The following is a 21237-nucleotide window of genomic DNA, read 5'->3' as shown; positions in this document are numbered from 1 at the left end:
CATTCACCTCTCTAAGAAAGATCGTGCCATTTTTTCCTCCTCATAACTGAGAATGAAATGGACTAAAACCCAGAATTAACATGCCGCCCCTAGCCGTAGATGCATCTAGATCTCAACACTTTACATGCTAATGTAACATAGCTGTGTGTCCTGCAAAAAGAGCAGGGGTACCTTAAGTCATCTCACAAGATGTGGAAACAGCACTCAACCATATCCTTCTTTGATGTATCCTGAACCAGTTGCCTTGAATACTCTGGCTTTTTTCGATTGCATCTAGCTGTTGTGTGTGGGGAATTATTCATTCTAGAGTCAACCTTATTCCATAAAAAACGGTGCTAGAAAATCCAGCTGTAAATCATATGGAATTCCACACCTGACGCTTCCCATTCCAGTGTCCTATGTGGTGAATGTACATTCAATAGAATTCCAGGTTTCCATGCGTGGAGCAAGGTCTCCCTCTACAGGATGTGGGGATGTAGCTCAGTGGTAGAGCGCATGCTTAGCATGTATGAGGCCCCGGGTTCAATCCCCGGCATCTCCAGCTTTTCGCCATGCTAATCTTGCCTTTTGACAGATAGCTAGGCTGGCATCATGAGTAAGGAAGTGAGATGTCATGCAGCTGGTGCCAGAACCCCACTTTCTTTGCCTTGCAAAACCTTTTGAAATGGGGCTATCTCATTTCCCGTGTTTATAGAAAAAAATAATCTTGCTTCCATAAGAAACCAAAGTGGTGATTTATCTTGGCATTCTTAGTATAGAAAACGGGCACAGCTGTCTTGGTCATTTATTTGAATTCTTCCTCTAAACCAGAGACTCTTACCAGAAGGTTTAAGAAAAACAAAATGTTTTCTTCATCCTAATCCCTTCTGAATGGTCCATTAATCTACTGGTTTTGCTTTTCCAGTTCCTTTCACAGAAGCATTAAAAATGCATGTTCTTCATGCTCCGTACGGAGTAATGACTCTCCTAACTTTCTGTCCTTTCCTTCATGTTCCCATGCTGTCATCCTTTTGCCAGAAATGCTTCCAAAGGGCTGTGGATTCCTCGGCCCCATGCCCTTTCAGGAAAACTCCTTTCTGTAGGATTTCTAATTCTAGGTCCCCTGCTTTCCTTCACGCCAGCACAGCACATTCAGGTAGGTAAGCAGTCCCCCTTTATGGTGATAAGATGTAGCTGAGAATGCACTCTAGGAAGTGGCAATTTGTAGAGCAAGCTGCAGGTCATATTCATGATTTTCAAGATTAGACTGCAGTACTCCCAGCCCACTCCCGCCGCAACCATTATTGAAAGAAAGATGAATGCAGCATGGAAAGCTGTACTGCCCAATCCTCCGATAGCTCAGTTGGGAGAGCGGAGGACTGTAGTGGAGAAACAGAAATCCTTAGGTCGCTGGTTCAAATCCGGCTCGGAGGAGTTTCCCCTTTTTTGTTTTCCATAGCTGCTTTCTCTCTTGTTAAAACATTATGTGCCCCTCTGATTGAGAAACATTTCCCTAGCTCCAAATAAATGCTAGGACAGAAGGGTAGACTTCTTCTGCTTTCCAATGAAATTGACCACATAGTCATTTCTGAGGGATGTTGGAAGAGAAATAAACAAGGACCTGCAGATCAGAATTCATTCCAAAGCCTTGACTAAATATATGAAGGCACTTGGAAGACTTCCAGTTTCATTGTACCAAGGTAGATGTTTCGGCAGCCGAACCAGCTAAAACTCACCTACAATGAGTGGCCATGGATATGAAAGAGGGAATCTACAAAGACACCAACTCCTTAAAACTGAGCAAGATGCAATGTGGAGGAATAGTTTACAGATTTGGAGAAAATCTGAGATGTTTCTCTTGACAAAAGAAACACTGCAATGCCCTCTCAGAGGATCGAACTCAGGACCTTCAGATTATGAGACTGACACGCTGCCTACTGCGCTAAGAAGGCTGCTTGAAACCGCTAACAAATGCGTCTACACACCATGAAGAGGGAAGGTAGCAAAAATGCTGTTCTCATGTTGGAATATCAATACACTTCGGTTGCCTCGCTGGATTAAAATCGTCTGCAGTTATAATGGTCAGAAGACTGCTCTTTCCCAGTGCTTAAACCCACACCCCATACATTTAGCCATGCAAAAGAAATCAGGGCATACCATTCACCTCTCTAAGAAAGATCGTGCCATTTTTTCCTCCTCATAACTGAGAATGAAATGGACTAAAACCCAGAATTAACATGCCGCCCCTAGCCGTAGATGCATCTAGATCTCAACACTTTACATGCTAATGTAACATAGCTGTGTGTCCTGCAAAAAGAGCAGGGGTACCTTAAGTCATCTCACAAGATGTGGAAACAGCACTCAACCATATCCTTCTTTGATGTATCCTGAACCAGTTGCCTTGAATACTCTGGCTTTTTTCGATTGCATCTAGCTGTTGTGTGTGGGGAATTATTCATTCTAGAGTCAACCTTATTCCATAAAAAACGGTGCTAGAAAATCCAGCTGTAAATCATATGGAATTCCACACCTGACGCTTCCCATTCCAGTGTCCTATGTGGTGAATGTACATTCAATAGAATTCCAGGTTTCCATGCGTGGAGCAAGGTCTCCCTCTACAGGATGTGGGGATGTAGCTCAGTGGTAGAGCGCATGCTTAGCATGTATGAGGCCCCGGGTTCAATCCCCGGCATCTCCAGCTTTTCGCCATGCTAATCTTGCCTTTTGACAGATAGCTAGGCTGGCATCATGAGTAAGGAAGTGAGATGTCATGCAGCTGGTGCCAGAACCCCACTTTCTTTGCCTTGCAAAACCTTTTGAAATGGGGCCATCTCATTTCCCGTGTTTATAGAAAAAAATAATCTTGCTTCCATAAGAAACCAAAGTGGTGATTTATCTTGGCATTCTTAGTATAGAAAACGGGCACAGCTGTCTTGGTCATTTATTTGAATTCTTCCTCTAAACCCGAGACTCTTACCAGAAGGTTTAAGAAAAACTGAATGTTTTCTTCATCCTAATCACTTCTGAATGGTCCATTAATCTACTGGTTTTGCTTTTCCAGTTCCTTTCACAGAAGCATTAAAAATGCATGTTCTTCATGCTCCGTACGGAGTAATGACTCTCCTAACTTTCTGTCCTTTCCTTCATGTTCCCATGCTGTCATCCTTTTGCCAGAAATGCCTCCAAAGGGCTGTGGATTCTTCGGCCCCATGCCCTTTCAGGAAAACTCCTTTCTGTAGGATTTCTAATTCTAGGTCCCCTGCTTTCCTTCACGCCAGCACAGCACATTTAGGTAGGTAAGCAATCCCCCTTTATGGTGATAAGATGTAGCTGAGAATGCACTCTAGGAAGTGGCAATTTGTAGAGCAAGCTGCAGGTCATATTCATGATTTTCAAGATTAGACTGCAGTACTCCCACCCCACTCCCGCCGCAACCATTATTGAAAGAAAGATGAATGCAGCATGGAAAGCTGTACTGCCCAATCCTCCGATAGCTCAGTTGGGAGAGCGGAGGACTGTAGTGGAGAAACAGAAATCCTTAGGTCGCTGGTTCAAATCCAGCTTGGAGGAGTTTCCCCTTTTTTGTTTTCCATAGCTGCTTTACCTCTTGTTAAAACATTATGTGCCCCTCTGATTGAGAAACATTTCCCTAGCTCCAAATAAATGCTAGGACAGAAGGGTAGACTTCTTCTGCTTTCCAATGAAATTGACCACATAGTCATTTCTGAGGGATGTTGGAAGAGAAGTAAACAAGGACCTGCAGATCAGAATTCATTCCAAAGCCTTGACTAAATATATGAAGGCACTTGGAAGACTTCCAGTTTCATTGTACCAAGGTAGATGTTTCGGCAGCCGACCCAGCTAAAACTCACCTACAATGAGAGTGGCCATGGATATGAAAGAGGGAATCTAGAAAGACACCAACTCCTTAAAACTGAGCAAGATGCGATGTGGAGTAATAGCTTACAGATTTGGAGAAAATCTGAGATGTTTCTCTTGACAAAAGAAACACTGCAATGCCCTCTCTGAGGATGGAACTCAGGACCTTCAGATTATGAGACTGACGCGCTGCCTACTGCGCTAAGAAGGCTGCTTGAAACCGCTAACAAATGCGTCTACACACCATGAAGAGGGAAGGTAGCAAAAATGCTGTTCTCATGTTGGAATATCAATACACTTCGGTTGCCTCGCTGGATTAAAATCGTCTGCAGTTATAATGGTCAGAAGACTGCTCTTTCCCAGTGCTTAAACCCACACCCCATACATTTAGCCATGCAAAAGAAATCAGGGCATACCATTCACCTCTCTAAGAAAGATCGTGCCATTTTTTCCTCCTCATAACTGAGAATGAAATGGACTAAAACCCAGAATTAACATGCCGCCCCTAGCCGTAGATGCATCTAGATCTCAACACTTTACATGCTAATGTAACATAGCTGTGTGTCCTGCAAAAAGAGCAGGGGTACCTTAAGTCATCTCACAAGATGTGGAAACAGCACTCAACCATATCCTTCTTTGATGTATCCTGAACCAGTTGCCTTGAATACTCTGGCTTTTTTCGATTGCATCTAGCTGTTGTGTGTGGGGAATTATTCATTCTAGAGTCAACCTTATTCCATAAAAAACGGTGCTAGAAAATCCAGCTGTAAATCATATGGAATTCCACACCTGACGCTTCCCATTCCAGTGTCCTATGTGGTGAATGTACATTCAATAGAATTCCAGGTTTCCATGCGTGGAGCAAGGTCTCCCTCTACAGGATGTGGGGATGTAGCTCAGTGGTAGAGCGCATGCTTAGCATGTATGAGGCCCCGGGTTCAATCCCCGGCATCTCCAGCTTTTCGCCATGCTAATCTTGCCTTTTGACAGATAGCTAGGCTGGCATCATGAGTAAGGAAGTGAGATGTCATGCAGCTGGTGCCAGAACCCCACTTTCTTCGCCTTGCAAAACCTTTTGAAATGGGGCTATCTCATTTCCCGTGTTTATAGAAAAAAATAATCTTGCTTCCATAAGAAACCAAAGTGGTGATTTATCTTGGCATTCTTAGTATAGAAAACGGGCACAGCTGTCTTGGTCATTTATTTGAATTCTTCCTCTAAACCAGAGACTCTTACCAGAAGGTTTAAGAAAAACAAAATGTTTTCTTCATCCTAATCCCTTCTGAATGGTCCATTAATCTACTGGTTTTGCTTTTCCAGTTCCTTTCACAGAAGCATTAAAAATGCATGTTCTTCATGCTCCGTACGGAGTAATGACTCTCCTAACTTTCTGTCCTTTCCTTCATGTTCCCATGCTGTCATCCTTTTGCCAGAAATGCTTCCAAAGGGCTGTGGATTCCTCGGCCCCATGCCCTTTCAGGAAAACTCCTTTCTGTAGGATTTCTAATTCTAGGTCCCCTGCTTTCCTTCACGCCAGCACAGCACATTCAGGTAGGTAAGCAGTCCCCCTTTATGGTGATAAGATGTAGCTGAGAATGCACTCTAGGAAGTGGCAATTTGTAGAGCAAGCTGCAGGTCATATTCATGATTTTCAAGATTAGACTGCAGTACTCCCAGCCCACTCCCGCCGCAACCATTATTGAAAGAAAGATGAATGCAGCATGGAAAGCTGTACTGCCCAATCCTCCGATAGCTCAGTTGGGAGAGCGGAGGACTGTAGTGGAGAAACAGAAATCCTTAGGTCGCTGGTTCAAATCCGGCTCGGAGGAGTTTCCCCTTTTTTGTTTTCCATAGCTGCTTTCTCTCTTGTTAAAACATTATGTGCCCCTCTGATTGAGAAACATTTCCCTAGCTCCAAATAAATGCTAGGACAGAAGGGTAGACTTCTTCTGCTTTCCAATGAAATTGACCACATAGTCATTTCTGAGGGATGTTGGAAGAGAAATAAACAAGGACCTGCAGATCAGAATTCATTCCAAAGCCTTGACTAAATATATGAAGGCACTTGGAAGACTTCCAGTTTCATTGTACCAAGGTAGATGTTTCGGCAGCCGAACCAGCTAAAACTCACCTACAATGAGTGGCCATGGATATGAAAGAGGGAATCTACAAAGACACCAACTCCTTAAAACTGAGCAAGATGCAATGTGGAGGAATAGTTTACAGATTTGGAGAAAATCTGAGATGTTTCTCTTGACAAAAGAAACACTGCAATGCTCTCTCTGAGGATCGAACTCAGGACCTTCAGATTATGAGACTGACGCGCTGCCTACTGCGCTAAGAAGGCTGCTTGAAACCGCTAACAAATGCGTCTACACACCATGAAGAGGGAAGGTAGCAAAAATGCTGTTCTCATGTTGGAATATCAATACACTTCGGTTGCCTCGCTGGATTAAAATCGTCTGCAGTTATAATGGTCAGAAGACTGCTCTTTCCCAGTGCTTAAACCCACACCCCATACATTTAGCCATGCAAAAGAAATCAGGGCATACCATTCACCTCTCTAAGAAAGATCGTGCCATTTTTTCCTCCTCATAACTGAGAATGAAATGGACTAAAACCCAGAATTAACATGCCGCCCCTAGCCGTAGATGCATCTAGATCTCAACACTTTACATGCTAATGTAACATAGCTGTGTGTCCTGCAAAAAGAGCAGGGGTACCTTAAGTCATCTCACAAGATGTGGAAACAGCACTCAACCATATCCTTCTTTGATGTATCCTGAACCAGTTGCCTTGAATACTCTGGCTTTTTTCGATTGCATCTAGCTGTTGTGTGTGGGGAATTATTCATTCTAGAGTCAACCTTATTCCATAAAAAACGGTGCTAGAAAATCCAGCTGTAAATCATATGGAATTCCACACCTGACGCTTCCCATTCCAGTGTCCTATGTGGTGAATGTACATTCAATAGAATTCCAGGTTTCCATGCGTGGAGCAAGGTCTCCCTCTACAGGATGTGGGGATGTAGCTCAGTGGTAGAGCGCATGCTTAGCATGTATGAGGCCCCGGGTTCAATCCCCGGCATCTCCAGCTTTTCGCCATGCTAATCTTGCCTTTTGACAGATAGCTAGGCTGGCATCATGAGTAAGGAAGTGAGATGTCATGCAGCTGGTGCCAGAACCCCACTTTCTTCGCCTTGCAAAACCTTTTGAAATGGGGCTATCTCATTTCCCGTGTTTATAGAAAAAAATAATCTTGCTTCCATAAGAAACCAAAGTGGTGATTTATCTTGGCATTCTTAGTATAGAAAACGGGCACAGCTGTCTTGGTCATTTATTTGAATTCTTCCTCTAAACCAGAGACTCTTACCAGAAGGTTTAAGAAAAACAAAATGTTTTCTTCATCCTAATCCCTTCTGAATGGTCCATTAATCTACTGGTTTTGCTTTTCCAGTTCCTTTCACAGAAGCATTAAAAATGCATGTTCTTCATGCTCCGTACGGAGTAATGACTCTCCTAACTTTCTGTCCTTTCCTTCATGTTCCCATGCTGTCATCCTTTTGCCAGAAATGCTTCCAAAGGGCTGTGGATTCCTCGGCCCCATGCCCTTTCAGGAAAACTCCTTTCTGTAGGATTTCTAATTCTAGGTCCCCTGCTTTCCTTCACGCCAGCACAGCACATTCAGGTAGGTAAGCAGTCCCCCTTTATGGTGATAAGATGTAGCTGAGAATGCACTCTAGGAAGTGGCAATTTGTAGAGCAAGCTGCAGGTCATATTCATGATTTTCAAGATTAGACTGCAGTACTCCCAGCCCACTCCCGCCGCAACCATTATTGAAAGAAAGATGAATGCAGCATGGAAAGCTGTACTGCCCAATCCTCCGATAGCTCAGTTGGGAGAGCGGAGGACTGTAGTGGAGAAACAGAAATCCTTAGGTCGCTGGTTCAAATCCGGCTCGGAGGAGTTTCCCCTTTTTTGTTTTCCATAGCTGCTTTCTCTCTTGTTAAAACATTATGTGCCCCTCTGATTGAGAAACATTTCCCTAGCTCCAAATAAATGCTAGGACAGAAGGGTAGACTTCTTCTGCTTTCCAATGAAATTGACCACATAGTCATTTCTGAGGGATGTTGGAAGAGAAATAAACAAGGACCTGCAGATCAGAATTCATTCCAAAGCCTTGACTAAATATATGAAGGCACTTGGAAGACTTCCAGTTTCATTGTACCAAGGTAGATGTTTCGGCAGCCGAACCAGCTAAAACTCACCTACAATGAGTGGCCATGGATATGAAAGAGGGAATCTACAAAGACACCAACTCCTTAAAACTGAGCAAGATGCAATGTGGAGGAATAGTTTACAGATTTGGAGAAAATCTGAGATGTTTCTCTTGACAAAAGAAACACTGCAATGCTCTCTCTGAGGATCGAACTCAGGACCTTCAGATTATGAGACTGACGCGCTGCCTACTGCGCTAAGAAGGCTGCTTGAAACCGCTAACAAATGCGTCTACACACCATGAAGAGGGAAGGTAGCAAAAATGCTGTTCTCATGTTGGAATATCAATACACTTCGGTTGCCTCGCTGGATTAAAATCGTCTGCAGTTATAATGGTCAGAAGACTGCTCTTTCCCAGTGCTTAAACCCACACCCCATACATTTAGCCATGCAAAAGAAATCAGGGCATACCATTCACCTCTCTAAGAAAGATCGTGCCATTTTTTCCTCCTCATAACTGAGAATGAAATGGACTAAAACCCAGAATTAACATGCCGCCCCTAGCCGTAGATGCATCTAGATCTCAACACTTTACATGCTAATGTAACATAGCTGTGTGTCCTGCAAAAAGAGCAGGGGTACCTTAAGTCATCTCACAAGATGTGGAAACAGCACTCAACCATATCCTTCTTTGATGTATCCTGAACCAGTTGCCTTGAATACTCTGGCTTTTTTCGATTGCATCTAGCTGTTGTGTGTGGGGAATTATTCATTCTAGAGTCAACCTTATTCCATAAAAAACGGTGCTAGAAAATCCAGCTGTAAATCATATGGAATTCCACACCTGACGCTTCCCATTCCAGTGTCCTATGTGGTGAATGTACATTCAATAGAATTCCAGGTTTCCATGCGTGGAGCAAGGTCTCCCTCTACAGGATGTGGGGATGTAGCTCAGTGGTAGAGCGCATGCTTAGCATGTATGAGGCCCCGGGTTCAATCCCCGGCATCTCCAGCTTTTCGCCATGCTAATCTTGCCTTTTGACAGATAGCTAGGCTGGCATCATGAGTAAGGAAGTGAGATGTCATGCAGCTGGTGCCAGAACCCCACTTTCTTCGCCTTGCAAAACCTTTTGAAATGGGGCTATCTCATTTCCCGTGTTTATAGAAAAAAATAATCTTGCTTCCATAAGAAACCAAAGTGGTGATTTATCTTGGCATTCTTAGTATAGAAAACGGGCACAGCTGTCTTGGTCATTTATTTGAATTCTTCCTCTAAACCAGAGACTCTTACCAGAAGGTTTAAGAAAAACAAAATGTTTTCTTCATCCTAATCCCTTCTGAATGGTCCATTAATCTACTGGTTTTGCTTTTCCAGTTCCTTTCACAGAAGCATTAAAAATGCATGTTCTTCATGCTCCGTACGGAGTAATGACTCTCCTAACTTTCTGTCCTTTCCTTCATGTTCCCATGCTGTCATCCTTTTGCCAGAAATGCTTCCAAAGGGCTGTGGATTCCTCGGCCCCATGCCCTTTCAGGAAAACTCCTTTCTGTAGGATTTCTAATTCTAGGTCCCCTGCTTTCCTTCACGCCAGCACAGCACATTCAGGTAGGTAAGCAGTCCCCCTTTATGGTGATAAGATGTAGCTGAGAATGCACTCTAGGAAGTGGCAATTTGTAGAGCAAGCTGCAGGTCATATTCATGATTTTCAAGATTAGACTGCAGTACTCCCAGCCCACTCCCGCCGCAAGCATTATTGAAAGAAAGATGAATGCAGCATGGAAAGCTGTACTGCCCAATCCTCCGATAGCTCAGTTGGGAGAGCGGAGGACTGTAGTGGAGAAACAGAAATCCTAAGGTCGCTGGTTCAAATCCGGCTCGGAGGAGTTTCCCCTTTTTTGTTTTCCATAGCTGCTTTCTCTCTTGTTAAAACATCATGTGCCCCTCTGATTGAGAAACATTTCCCTAGCTCCAAATAAATGCTAGGACAGAAGGGTAGACTTCTTCTGCTTTCCAATGAAATTGACCACATAGTCATTTCTGAGGGATGTTGGAAGAGAAATAAACAAGGACCTGCAGATCAGAATTCATTCCAAAGCCTTGACTAAATATATGAAGGCACTTGGAAGACTTCCAGTTTCATTGTACCAAGGTAGATGTTTCGGCAGCCGAACCAGCTAAAACTCACCTACAATGAGTGGCCATGGATATGAAAGAGGGAATCTACAAAGACACCAACTCCTTAAAACTGAGCAAGATGCAATGTGGAGGAATAGTTTACAGATTTGGAGAAAATCTGAGATGTTTCTCTTGACAAAAGAAACACTGCAATGCCCTCTCTGAGGATCGAACTCAGGACCTTCAGATTATGAGACTGACGCGCTGCCTACTGCGCTAAGAAGGCTGCTTGAAACCGCTAACAAATGCGTCTACACACCATGAAGAGGGAAGGTAGCAAAAATGCTGTTCTCATGTTGGAATATCAATACACTTCGGTTGCCTCGCTGGATTAAAATCGTCTGCAGTTATAATGGTCAGAAGACTGCTCTTTCCCAGTGCTTAAACCCACACCCCATACATTTAGCCATGCAAAAGAAATCAGGGCATACCATTCACCTCTCTAAGAAAGATCGTGCCATTTTTTCCTCCTCATAACTGAGAATGAAATGGACTAAAACCCAGAATTAACATGCCGCCCCTAGCCGTAGATGCATCTAGATCTCAACACTTTACATGCTAATGTAACATAGCTGTGTGTCCTGCAAAAAGAGCAGGGGTACCTTAAGTCATCTCACAAGATGTGGAAACAGCACTCAACCATATCCTTCTTTGATGTATCCTGAACCAGTTGCCTTGAATACTCTGGCTTTTTTCGATTGCATCTAGCTGTTGTGTGTGGGGAATTATTCATTCTAGAGTCAACCTTATTCCATAAAAAACGGTGCTAGAAAATCCAGCTGTAAATCATATGGAATTCCACACCTGACGCTTCCCATTCCAGTGTCCTATGTGGTGAATGTACATTCAATAGAATTCCAGGTTTCCATGCGTGGAGCAAGGTCTCCCTCTACAGGATGTGGGGATGTAGCTCAGTGGTAGAGCGCATGCTTAGCATGTATGAGGCCCCCGGTTCAATCCCCGGCATCTCCAGCTTTTCGCCATGCTAATCTTGCCTTTTGACAGATAGCTAGGCTGGCATCATGAGTAAGGAAGTGAGATGTCATGCAGCTGGTGCCAGAACCCCACTTTCTTTGCCTTGCAAAACCTTTTGAAATGGGGCTATCTCATTTCCCGTGTTTATAGAAAAAAATAATCTTGCTTCCATAAGAAACCAAAGTGGTGATTTATCTTGGCATTCTTAGTATAGAAAACGGGCACAGCTGTCTTGGTCATTTATTTGAATTCTTCCTCTAAACCAGAGACTCTTACCAGAAGGTATAAGAAAAACAAAATGTTTTCTTCATCCTAATCCCTTCTGAATGGTCCATTAATCTACTGGTTTTGCTTTTCCAGTTCCTTTCACAGAAGCATTAAAAATGCATGTTCTTCATGCTCCGTACGGAGTAATGACTCTCCTAACTTTCTGTCCTTTCCTTCATGTTCCCATGCTGTCATCCTTTTGCCAGAAATGCTTCCAAAGGGCTGTGGATTCCTCGGCCCCATGCCCTTTCAGGAAAACTCCTTTCTGTAGGATTTCTAATTCTAGGTCCCCTGCTTTCCTTCACGCCAGCACAGCACATTCAGGTAGGTAAGCAGTCCCCCTTTATGGTGATAAGATGTAGCTGAGAATGCACTCTAGGAAGTGGCAATTTGTAGAGCAAGCTGCAGGTCATATTCATGATTTTCAAGATTAGACTGCAGTACTCCCAGCCCACTCCCGCCGCAACCATTATTGAAAGAAAGATGAATGCAGCATGGAAAGCTGTACTGCCCAATCCTCCGATAGCTCAGTTGGGAGAGCGGAGGACTGTAGTGGAGAAACAGAAATCCTTAGGTCGCTGGTTCAAATCCGGCTCGGAGGAGTTTCCCCTTTTTTGTTTTCCATAGCTGCTTTCTCTCTTGTTAAAACATTATGTGCCCCTCTGATTGAGAAACATTTCCCTAGCTCCAAATAAATGCTAGGACAGAAGGGTAGACTTCTTCTGCTTTCCAATGAAATTGACCACATAGTCATTTCTGAGGGATGTTGGAAGAGAAATAAACAAGGACCTGCAGATCAGAATTCATTCCAAAGCCTTGACTAAATATATGAAGGCACTTGGAAGACTTCCAGTTTCATTGTACCAAGGTAGATGTTTCGGCAGCCGAACCAGCTAAAACTCACCTACAATGAGTGGCCATGGATATGAAAGAGGGAATCTACAAAGACACCAACTCCTTAAAACTGAGCAAGATGCAATGTGGAGGAATAGTTTACAGATTTGGAGAAAATCTGAGATGTTTCTCTTGACAAAAGAAACACTGCAATGCCCTCTCAGAGGATCGAACTCAGGACCTTCAGATTATGAGACTGACGCGCTGCCTACTGCGCTAAGAAGGCTGCTTGAAACCGCTAACAAATGCGTCTACACACCATGAAGAGGGAAGGTAGCAAAAATGCTGTTCTCATGTTGGAATATCAATACACTTCGGTTGCCTCGCTGGATTAAAATCGTCTGCAGTTATAATGGTCAGAAGACTGCTCTTTCCCAGTGCTTAAACCCACACCCCATACATTTAGCCATGCAAAAGAAATCAGGGCATACCATTCACCTCTCTAAGAAAGATCGTGCCATTTTTTCCTCCTCATAACTGAGAATGAAATGGACTAAAACCCAGAATTAACATGCCGCCCCTAGCCGTAGATGCATCTAGATCTCAACACTTTACATGCTAATGTAACATAGCTGTGTGTCCTGCAAAAAGAGCAGGGGTACCTTAAGTCATCTCACAAGATGTGGAAACAGCACTCAACCATATCCTTCTTTGATGTATCCTGAACCAGTTGCCTTGAATACTCTGGCTTTTTTCGATTGCATCTAGCTGTTGTGTGTGGGGAATTATTCATTCTAGAGTCAACCTTATTCCATAAAAAACGGTGCTAGAAAATCCAGCTGTAAATCATATGGAATTCCACACCTGACGCTTCCCATTCCAGTGTCCTATGTGGTGAATGTACATTCAATAGAATTCCAGGTTTCCATGCGTGGAGCAAGGTCTCCCTCTACAGGATGTGGGGATGTAGCTCAGTGGTAGAGCGCATGCTTAGCATGTATGAGGCCCCGGGTTCAATCCCCGGCATCTCCAGCTTTTCGCCATGCTAATCTTGCCTTTTGACAGATAGCTAGGCTGGCATCATGAGTAAGGAAGTGAGATGTCATGCAGCTGGTGCCAGAACCCCACTTTCTTTGCCTTGCAAAACCTTTTGAAATGGGGCTATCTCATTTCCCGTGTTTATAGAAAAAAATAATCTTGCTTCCATAAGAAACCAAAGTGGTGATTTATCTTGGCATTCTTAGTATAGAAAACGGGCACAGCTGTCTTGGTCATTTATTTGAATTCTTCCTCTAAACCAGAGACTCTTACCAGAAGGTTTAAGAAAAACAAAATGTTTTCTTCATCCTAATCCCTTCTGAATGGTCCATTAATCTACTGGTTTTGCTTTTCCAGTTCCTTTCACAGAAGCATTAAAAATGCATGTTCTTCATGCTCCGTACGGAGTAATGACTCTCCTAACTTTCTGTCCTTTCCTTCATGTTCCCATGCTGTCATCCTTTTGCCAGAAATGCTTCCAAAGGGCTGTGGATTCCTCGGCCCCATGCCCTTTCAGGAAAACTCCTTTCTGTAGGATTTCTAATTCTAGGTCCCCTGCTTTCCTTCACGCCAGCACAGCACATTCAGGTAGGTAAGCAGTCCCCCTTTATGGTGATAAGATGTAGCTGAGAATGCACTCTAGGAAGTGGCAATTTGTAGAGCAAGCTGCAGGTCATATTCATGATTTTCAAGATTAGACTGCAGTACTCCCAGCCCACTCCCGCCGCAAGCATTATTGAAAGAAAGATGAATGCAGCATGGAAAGCTGTACTGCCCAATCCTCCGATAGCTCAGTTGGGAGAGCGGAGGACTGTAGTGGAGAAACAGAAATCCTTAGGTCGCTGGTTCAAATCCGGCTCGGAGGAGTTTCCCCTTTTTTGTTTTCCATAGCTGCTTTCTCTCTTGTTAAAACATCATGTGCCCCTCTGATTGAGAAACATTTCCCTAGCTCCAAATAAATGCTAGGACAGAAGGGTAGACTTCTTCTGCTTTCCAATGAAATTGACCACATAGTCATTTCTGAGGGATGTTGGAAGAGAAATAAACAAGGACCTGCAGATCAGAATTCATTCCAAAGCCTTGACTAAATATATGAAGGCACTTGGAAGACTTCCAGTTTCATTGTACCAAGGTAGATGTTTCGGCAGCCGAACCAGCTAAAACTCACCTACAATGAGTGGCCATGGATATGAAAGAGGGAATCTACAAAGACACCAACTCCTTAAAACTGAGCAAGATGCAATGTGGAGGAATAGTTTACAGATTTGGAGAAAATCTGAGATGTTTCTCTTGACAAAAGAAACACTGCAATGCCCTCTCTGAGGATCGAACTCAGGACCTTCAGATTATGAGACTGACGCGCTGCCTACTGCGCTAAGAAGGCTGCTTGAAACCGCTAACAAATGCGTCTACACACCATGAAGAGGGAAGGTAGCAAAAATGCTGTTCTCATGTTGGAATATCAATACACTTCGGTTGCCTCGCTGGATTAAAATCGTCTGCAGTTATAATGGTCAGAAGACTGCTCTTTCCCAGTGCTTAAACCCACACCCCATACATTTAGCCATGCAAAAGAAATCAGGGCATACCATTCACCTCTCTAAGAAAGATCGTGCCATTTTTTCCTCCTCATAACTGAGAATGAAATGGACTAAAACCCAGAATTAACATGCCGCCCCTAGCCGTAGATGCATCTAGATCTCAACACTTTACATGCTAATGTAACATAGCTGTGTGTCCTGCAAAAAGAGCAGGGGTACCTTAAGTCATCTCACAAGATGTGGAAACAGCACTCAACCATATCCTTCTTTGATGTATCCTGAACCAGTTGCCTTGAATACTCTGGCTTTTTTCGATTGCATCTAGCTGTTGTGTGTGGGGAATTATTCATTCTAGAGTCAACCTTATTCCATAAAAAACGGTGCTAGAAAATCCAGCTGTAAATCATATGGAATTCCACACCTGACGCTTCCCATTCCAGTGTCCTATGTGGTGAATGTACATTCAATAGAATTCCAGGTTTCCATGCGTGGAGCAAGGTCTCCCTCTACAGGATGTGGGGATGTAGCTCAGTGGTAGAGCGCATGCTTAGCATGTATGAGGCCCCCGGTTCAATCCCCGGCATCTCCAGCTTTTCGCCATGCTAATCTTGCCTTTTGACAGATAGCTAGGCTGGCATCATGAGTAAGGAAGTGAGATGTCATGCAGCTGGTGCCAGAACCCCACTTTCTTTGCCTTGCAAAACCTTTTGAAATGGGGCTATCTCATTTCCCGTGTTTATAGAAAAAAATAATCTTGCTTCCATAAGAAACCAAAGTGGTGATTTATCTTGGCATTCTTAGTATAGAAAACGGGCACAGCTGTCTTGGTCATTTATTTGAATTCTTCCTCTAAACCAGAGACTCTTACCAGAAGGTATAAGAAAAACAAAATGTTTTCTTCATCCTAATCCCTTCTGAATGGTCCATTAATCTACTGGTTTTGCTTTTCCAGTTCCTTTCACAGAAGCATTAAAAATGCATGTTCTTCATGCTCCGTACGGAGTAATGACTCTCCTAACTTTCTGTCCTTTCCTTCATGTTCCCATGCTGTCATCCTTTTGCCAGAAATGCTTCCAAAGGGCTGTGGATTCCTCGGCCCCATGCCCTTTCAGGAAAACTCCTTTCTGTAGGATTTCTAATTCTAGGTCCCCTGCTTTCCTTCACGCCAGCACAGCACATTCAGGTAGGTAAGCAGTCCCCCTTTATGGTGATAAGATGTAGCTGAGAATGCACTCTAGGAAGTGGCAATTTGTAGAGCAAGCTGCAGGTCATATTCATGATTTTCAAGATTAGACTGCAGTACTCCCAGCCCACTCCCGCCGCAACCATTATTGAAAGAAAGATGAATGCAGCATGGAAAGCTGTACTGCCCAATCCTCCGATAGCTCAGTTGGGAGAGCGGAGGACTGTAGTGGAGAAACAGAAATCCTTAGGTCGCTGGTTCAAATCCGGCTCGGAGGAGTTTCCCCTTTTTTGTTTTCCATAGCTGCTTTCTCTCTTGTTAAAACATTATGTGCCCCTCTGATTGAGAAACATTTCCCTAGCTCCAAATAAATGCTAGGACAGAAGGGTAGACTTCTTCTGCTTTCCAATGAAATTGACCACATAGTCATTTCTGAGGGATGTTGGAAGAGAAATAAACAAGGACCTGCAGATCAGAATTCATTCCAAAGCCTTGACTAAATATATGAAGGCACTTGGAAGACTTCCAGTTTCATTGTACCAAGGTAGATGTTTCGGCAGCCGAACCAGCTAAAACTCACCTACAATGAGTGGCCATGGATATGAAAGAGGGAATCTACAAAGACACCAACTCCTTAAAACTGAGCAAGATGCAATGTGGAGGAATAGTTTACAGATTTGGAGAAAATCTGAGATGTTTCTCTTGACAAAAGAAACACTGCAATGCCCTCTCAGAGGATCGAACTCAGGACCTTCAGATTATGAGACTGACGCGCTGCCTACTGCGCTAAGAAGGCTGCTTGAAACCGCTAACAAATGCGTCTACACACCATGAAGAGGGAAGGTAGCAAAAATGCTGTTCTCATGTTGGAATATCAATACACTTCGGTTGCCTCGCTGGATTAAAATCGTCTGCAGTTATAATGGTCAGAAGACTGCTCTTTCCCAGTGCTTAAACCCACACCCCATACATTTAGCCATGCAAAAGAAATCAGGGCATACCATTCACCTCTCTAAGAAAGATCGTGCCATTTTTTCCTCCTCATAACTGAGAATGAAATGGACTAAAACCCAGAATTAACATGCCGCCCCTAGCCGTAGATGCATCTAGATCTCAACACTTTACATGCTAATGTAACATAGCTGTGTGTCCTGCAAAAAGAGCAGGGGTACCTTAAGTCATCTCACAAGATGTGGAAACAGCACTCAACCATATCCTTCTTTGATGTATCCTGAACCAGTTGCCTTGAATACTCTGGCTTTTTTCGATTGCATCTAGCTGTTGTGTGTGGGGAATTATTCATTCTAGAGTCAACCTTATTCCATAAAAAACGGTGCTAGAAAATCCAGCTGTAAATCATATGGAATTCCACACCTGACGCTTCCCATTCCAGTGTCCTATGTGGTGAATGTACATTCAATAGAATTCCAGGTTTCCATGCGTGGAGCAAGGTCTCCCTCTACAGGATGTGGGGATGTAGCTCAGTGGTAGAGCGCATGCTTAGCATGTATGAGGCCCCGGGTTCAATCCCCGGCATCTCCAGCTTTTCGCCATGCTAATCTTGCCTTTTGACAGATAGCTAGGCTGGCATCATGAGTAAGGAAGTGAGATGTCATGCAGCTGGTGCCAGAACCCCACTTTCTTTGCCTTGCAAAACCTTTTGAAATGGGGCTATCTCATTTCCCGTGTTTATAGAAAAAAATAATCTTGCTTCCATAAGAAACCAAAGTGGTGATTTATCTTGGCATTCTTAGTATAGAAAACGGGCACAGCTGTCTTGGTCATTTATTTGAATTCTTCCTCTAAACCAGAGACTCTTACCAGAAGGTTTAAGAAAAACAAAATGTTTTCTTCATCCTAATCCCTTCTGAATGGTCCATTAATCTACTGGTTTTGCTTTTCCAGTTCCTTTCACAGAAGCATTAAAAATGCATGTTCTTCATGCTCCGTACGGAGTAATGACTCTCCTAACTTTCTGTCCTTTCCTTCATGTTCCCATGCTGTCATCCTTTTGCCAGAAATGCTTCCAAAGGGCTGTGGATTCCTCGGCCCCATGCCCTTTCAGGAAAACTCCTTTCTGTAGGATTTCTAATTCTAGGTCCCCTGCTTTCCTTCACGCCAGCACAGCACATTCAGGTAGGTAAGCAGTCCCCCTTTATGGTGATAAGATGTAGCTGAGAATGCACTCTAGGAAGTGGCAATTTGTAGAGCAAGCTGCAGGTCATATTCATGATTTTCAAGATTAGACTGCAGTACTCCCAGCCCACTCCCGCCGCAACCATTATTGAAAGAAAGATGAATGCAGCATGGAAAGCTGTACTGCCCAATCCTCCGATAGCTCAGTTGGGAGAGCGGAGGACTGTAGTGGAGAAACAGAAATCCTTAGGTCGCTGGTTCAAATCCGGCTCGGAGGAGTTTCCCCTTTTTTGTTTTCCATAGCTGCTTTCTCTCTTGTTAAAACATTATGTGCCCCTCTGATTGAGAAACATTTCCCTAGCTCCAAATAAATGCTAGGACAGAAGGGTAGACTTCTTCTGCTTTCCAATGAAATTGACCACATAGTCATTTCTGAGGGATGTTGGAAGAGAAATAAACAAGGACCTGCAGATCAGAATTCATTCCAAAGCCTTGACTAAATATATGAAGGCACTTGGAAGACTTCCAGTTTCATTGTACCAAGGTAGATGTTTCGGCAGCCGAACCAGCTAAAACTCACCTACAATGAGTGGCCATGGATATGAAAGAGGGAATCTACAAAGACACCAACTCCTTAAAACTGAGCAAGATGCAATGTGGAGGAATAGTTTACAGATTTGGAGAAAATCTGAGATGTTTCTCTTGACAAAAGAAACACTGCAATGCCCTCTCAGAGGATCGAACTCAGGACCTTCAGATTATGAGACTGACACGCTGCCTACTGCGCTAAGAAGGCTGCTTGAAACCGCTAACAAATGCGTCTACACACCATGAAGAGGGAAGGTAGCAAAAATGCTGTTCTCATGTTGGAATATCAATACACTTCGGTTGCCTCGCTGGATTAAAATCGTCTGCAGTTATAATGGTCAGAAGACTGCTCTTTCCCAGTGCTTAAACCCACACCCCATACATTTAGCCATGCAAAAGAAATCAGGGCATACCATTCACCTCTCTAAGAAAGATCGTGCCATTTTTTCCTCCTCATAACTGAGAATGAAATGGACTAAAACCCAGAATTAACATGCCGCCCCTAGCCGTAGATGCATCTAGATCTCAACACTTTACATGCTAATGTAACATAGCTGTGTGTCCTGCAAAAAGAGCAGGGGTACCTTAAGTCATCTCACAAGATGTGGAAACAGCACTCAACCATATCCTTCTTTGATGTATCCTGAACCAGTTGCCTTGAATACTCTGGCTTTTTTCGATTGCATCTAGCTGTTGTGTGTGGGGAATTATTCATTCTAGAGTCAACCTTATTCCATAAAAAACGGTGCTAGAAAATCCAGCTGTAAATCATATGGAATTCCACACCTGACGCTTCCCATTCCAGTGTCCTATGTGGTGAATGTACATTCAATAGAATTCCAGGTTTCCATGCGTGGAGCAAGGTCTCCCTCTACAGGATGTGGGGATGTAGCTCAGTGGTAGAGCGCATGCTTAGCATGTATGAGGCCCCGGGTTCAATCCCCGGCATCTCCAGCTTTTCGCCATGCTAATCTTGCCTTTTGACAGATAGCTAGGCTGGCATCATGAGTAAGGAAGTGAGATGTCATGCAGCTGGTGCCAGAACCCCACTTTCTTTGCCTTGCAAAACCTTTTGAAATGGGGCCATCTCATTTCCCGTGTTTATAGAAAAAAATAATCTTGCTTCCATAAGAAACCAAAGTGGTGATTTATCTTGGCATTCTTAGTATAGAAAACGGGCACAGCTGTCTTGGTCATTTATTTGAATTCTTCCTCTAAACCCGAGACTCTTACCAGAAGGTTTAAGAAAAACTGAATGTTTTCTTCATCCTAATCACTTCTGAATGGTCCATTAATCTACTGGTTTTGCTTTTCCAGTTCCTTTCACAGAAGCATTAAAAATGCATGTTCTTCATGCTCCGTACGGAGTAATGACTCTCCTAACTTTCTGTCCTTTCCTTCATGTTCCCATGCTGTCATCCTTTTGCCAGAAATGCCTCCAAAGGGCTGTGGATTCTTCGGCCCCATGCCCTTTCAGGAAAACTCCTTTCTGTAGGATTTCTAATTCTAGGTCCCCTGCTTTCCTTCACGCCAGCACAGCACATTTAGGTAGGTAAGCAATCCCCCTTTATGGTGATAAGATGTAGCTGAGAATGCACTCTAGGAAGTGGCAATTTGTAGAGCAAGCTGCAGGTCATATTCATGATTTTCAAGATTAGACTGCAGTACTCCCACCCCACTCCCGCCGCAACCATTATTGAAAGAAAGATGAATGCAGCATGGAAAGCTGTACTGCCCAATCCTCCGATAGCTCAGTTGGGAGAGCGGAGGACTGTAGTGGAGAAACAGAAATCCTTAGGTCGCTGGTTCAAATCCAGCTTGGAGGAGTTTCCCCTTTTTTGTTTTCCATAGCTGCTTTACCTCTTGTTAAAACATTATGTGCCCCTCTGATTGAGAAACATTTCCCTAGCTCCAAATAAATGCTAGGACAGAAGGGTAGACTTCTTCTGCTTTCCAATGAAATTGACCACATAGTCATTTCTGAGGGATGTTGGAAGAGAAGTAAACAAGGACCTGCAGATCAGAATTCATTCCAAAGCCTTGACTAAATATATGAAGGCACTTGGAAGACTTCCAGTTTCATTGTACCAAGGTAGATGTTTCGGCAGCCGACCCAGCTAAAACTCACCTACAATGAGAGTGGCCATGGATATGAAAGAGGGAATCTAGAAAGACACCAACTCCTTAAAACTGAGCAAGATGCGATGTGGAGTAATAGCTTACAGATTTGGAGAAAATCTGAGATGTTTCTCTTGACAAAAGAAACACTGCAATGCCCTCTCTGAGGATGGAACTCAGGACCTTCAGATTATGAGACTGACGCGCTGCCTACTGCGCTAAGAAGGCTGCTTGAAACCGCTAACAAATGCGTCTACACACCATGAAGAGGGAAGGTAGCAAAAATGCTGTTCTCATGTTGGAATA

The 21237-nt window shown here is 43.6% G+C and overlaps 14 non-coding genes across 14 annotated transcripts; 8 read left to right on the top strand and 6 right to left on the bottom strand.

Moving 5' to 3' along the window:
• Positions 1-469: 469 nt before the first annotated feature.
• TRNAA-AGC (transfer RNA alanine (anticodon AGC)) lies at positions 470-541 on the top strand. The gene has a single exon. It is a non-coding gene; the product is annotated as a tRNA-Ala (tRNA).
• A 2064-nt stretch (positions 542-2605) lies between these two features.
• TRNAA-AGC (transfer RNA alanine (anticodon AGC)) lies at positions 2606-2677 on the top strand. The gene has a single exon. It is a non-coding gene; the product is annotated as a tRNA-Ala (tRNA).
• Positions 2678-4743: 2066 nt separating this feature from the next.
• TRNAA-AGC (transfer RNA alanine (anticodon AGC)) lies at positions 4744-4815 on the top strand. The gene has a single exon. It is a non-coding gene; the product is annotated as a tRNA-Ala (tRNA).
• Positions 4816-6132: 1317 nt separating this feature from the next.
• On the bottom strand, positions 6133-6205 carry TRNAM-CAU (transfer RNA methionine (anticodon CAU)). Its single transcript has one exon. It is a non-coding gene; the product is annotated as a tRNA-Met (tRNA).
• Positions 6206-6879: 674 nt separating this feature from the next.
• On the top strand, positions 6880-6951 carry TRNAA-AGC (transfer RNA alanine (anticodon AGC)). Its single transcript has one exon. It is a non-coding gene; the product is annotated as a tRNA-Ala (tRNA).
• Positions 6952-8268: 1317 nt separating this feature from the next.
• On the bottom strand, positions 8269-8341 carry TRNAM-CAU (transfer RNA methionine (anticodon CAU)). Its single transcript has one exon. It is a non-coding gene; the product is annotated as a tRNA-Met (tRNA).
• A 674-nt stretch (positions 8342-9015) lies between these two features.
• Positions 9016-9087, top strand: TRNAA-AGC (transfer RNA alanine (anticodon AGC)). The gene has a single exon. It is a non-coding gene; the product is annotated as a tRNA-Ala (tRNA).
• A 1317-nt stretch (positions 9088-10404) lies between these two features.
• On the bottom strand, positions 10405-10477 carry TRNAM-CAU (transfer RNA methionine (anticodon CAU)). The gene has a single exon. It is a non-coding gene; the product is annotated as a tRNA-Met (tRNA).
• Positions 10478-12540: 2063 nt separating this feature from the next.
• Positions 12541-12613, bottom strand: TRNAM-CAU (transfer RNA methionine (anticodon CAU)). Its single transcript has one exon. It is a non-coding gene; the product is annotated as a tRNA-Met (tRNA).
• A 674-nt stretch (positions 12614-13287) lies between these two features.
• Positions 13288-13359, top strand: TRNAA-AGC (transfer RNA alanine (anticodon AGC)). The gene has a single exon. It is a non-coding gene; the product is annotated as a tRNA-Ala (tRNA).
• A 1317-nt stretch (positions 13360-14676) lies between these two features.
• Positions 14677-14749, bottom strand: TRNAM-CAU (transfer RNA methionine (anticodon CAU)). The gene has a single exon. It is a non-coding gene; the product is annotated as a tRNA-Met (tRNA).
• A 2063-nt stretch (positions 14750-16812) lies between these two features.
• TRNAM-CAU (transfer RNA methionine (anticodon CAU)) lies at positions 16813-16885 on the bottom strand. Its single transcript has one exon. It is a non-coding gene; the product is annotated as a tRNA-Met (tRNA).
• A 674-nt stretch (positions 16886-17559) lies between these two features.
• Positions 17560-17631, top strand: TRNAA-AGC (transfer RNA alanine (anticodon AGC)). Its single transcript has one exon. It is a non-coding gene; the product is annotated as a tRNA-Ala (tRNA).
• A 2064-nt stretch (positions 17632-19695) lies between these two features.
• Positions 19696-19767, top strand: TRNAA-AGC (transfer RNA alanine (anticodon AGC)). The gene has a single exon. It is a non-coding gene; the product is annotated as a tRNA-Ala (tRNA).
• The last annotated feature ends 1470 nt before the right edge of the window (positions 19768-21237 follow it).

Source organism: Pleurodeles waltl, unplaced genomic scaffold (genome assembly GCF_031143425.1).
Source record: "Pleurodeles waltl isolate 20211129_DDA unplaced genomic scaffold, aPleWal1.hap1.20221129 scaffold_247, whole genome shotgun sequence".
In the NCBI taxonomy this organism is placed as follows: domain Eukaryota; kingdom Metazoa; phylum Chordata; class Amphibia; order Caudata; family Salamandridae; genus Pleurodeles; species Pleurodeles waltl.
This window is presented reverse-complemented; position numbering and strand designations above follow the sequence as displayed.